Below are 2,323 nucleotides of genomic sequence, written 5' to 3'. Positions count from 1 at the left end.
TGGATCAATAACTGCAGCTGGATTGTGTTTGTTCTCTCCATCAGATTCCTGTCAGCTCACAATCGACACAAACACAGTGAACACAAAGCTCCAACTGTCTGACAACAACAGGAAGGTGACACATGACTGGAAGGAGGTTCAGTCATATCCTGATCATCCAGACAGATTTGATTATCGGCCCGAGTTTCTTTGTAGTAATTGCCTGACGGGTCGCTGTTACTGGGAGGTTGAATATAAAGGAGGGGTTTACATATCAGTGAGTTACAGAAGAATCGGGAGGAAAGGAACCAGTGATGACTGTGTGTTTGGAAATAACAAATTATCCTGGAACCTGTACTGTTCTAATGATGGTCCTCATTCTGTCTGGCACAATAATAGAGAAACATCCATCTCCTCCTCCTCCTCCTCTTCTGTCTCCAACAGAGTAGCAGTGTATGTGGACTGTCCTGCTGGCACTCTGTCCTTCTACAGAGTCTCCTCTGACACTCTGATCCACCTCCACACCTTCAACACCACATTCACTGAAACCCTTTATCCTGGATTTATCATTGGTCCTGGTGCCTCAGTGTCCCTGTGCTGAGTGGAGTGTAAAGAGTGTCTCCTGTTAGAGAAACACTCTGACTGTTGAACAGATAGTTCAGTCTGTACATGTCTGTCTCTTTCACTCACAAACACGTTTTCAGATTCATGGATTCAATCAGTTGATGTTTGTAACTCTTCTAAATGATTCCTTGTAAACTTCTTCCTCTTCAGTCCTTTGAAAATGGAAGCTCCCATTATTCCAGGATCCACTTGCCAATATGTCGTGTTTCTCTGAAGCTGAGTTCACAACCAGCTCCTCTGCGTTTTCAACAAGTCTGAGCTAATTAAAATGAATGATTGATGAATTGATTTCTCTTTCTTAATGAGATGTTTCCAAAATCTCCAGATGCTCTTACTGTTTCAATCATTGTTGGAAGCTCATCATTTGAAAATGTTTTAGCTATAGAAGCTGAAAATATGGCTCAGTAGTTTCGAATGCTGTTCCAACCAGAATCTGATTGTCTTGAGGGATCATAATGCATGTGGCTTATCTAATAAACAGCAGACAATGCATTTATTATTTGAAGCTAGACTTGTTTTTCCACAGAGACAGTTCCAGCATGAATATTTTTCAGTATGTTGGTAACAGCTATATTTGAATTTTCTTAGAAATGTGAAAACATTCCTATATAGCATTGCATATGTTCTGTATAAAATTGTTTGGTTAAAGTGAGCGACTCACAGCGGCTCTTGATGAACATAATATTCTTGATCATTTGCAATCTGGTTTTCGTAGAGCTCATTCCACCGAAACTGCCCTTCTTAGAGTGTCCAGTGATATATTAATAAATTATGATGGTGGTGAGTGCACTGTTTTACTGTTGTTAGACCTGACCTCTGCTGATCTCTGTGATGCATCAACAGGAACAACATGTTATTAAACAGGACTGTATAAAGATTAAGAGTCTGACTCACACCTGAACAATGAGGCTGTGCGGCATCGTCCTGTCACACCTGCCCTGCAGCTAAACCACTCGTATCAGTTTGAGCCCAAACAGTAACACGGTCACATGACCAATGAGGCCAACGCACCCAGACAAACGTCTTCCTCGTGGAACTAAGTTGTCCCTGTTATCAGATTTGTGAGCAGCAGCTGAAACTACCACATGGATAAATGTTCTTCAAACTGTTTGATTCCAGCCAATCAATAATCTATAATCATGAGGATTTGTCTTGAAACACAAGAGCTGAACGTGTGGTTACATTGTAACCTCGGTTCTCTGAGTGACAGACCATCTCTCCCTCTGTTACATATGGAACAGAGGGGAGAGAGAGTGTCGGTGTGATGGCGCCAAGATGGCGCGACCACGTCCAGACGCCTTCCTGACCGCTCCGCTCCGACTATCCACTTGTTTTTTACTTATTTTTTGCTCTGGTTTACATCCCAAAATCCTCTAGTCTTATAGTATACGACAGCGGATCACTTGTAAACATCGGTGCCAAGGTTGCACATCTAATCTTGGACACTTTTAAACCTGACCCTTCCTGGCCGCCAGAGATTCTACGCGGCGCGGAGAACAACAAAGGACGGGCCGCTCATCCGAGGCACAGAACAAAGAAGCGCCGGGGAAAACGAGCTGGTATTAGGAACAGACTGAGACAGCAGGCGCATCGCGCACCACTGCCCAGTATCCTACTGGCCAATGTACAATCCATGGAGAACAAGCTCGATGACCTAAGAGCAAGGGTCACCTTCCAACGTGACATGAGGGACTGCAACATTCTGTGCTTCACGGAGACA

This window comes from Pundamilia nyererei, unplaced genomic scaffold (assembly GCF_000239375.1).
Source record: "Pundamilia nyererei isolate P.nyererei 1_Seehausen unplaced genomic scaffold, PunNye1.0 scaffold00767, whole genome shotgun sequence".
NCBI classification, from domain to species: domain Eukaryota; kingdom Metazoa; phylum Chordata; class Actinopteri; order Cichliformes; family Cichlidae; genus Pundamilia; species Pundamilia nyererei.
This window is presented reverse-complemented; position numbering follows the sequence as displayed.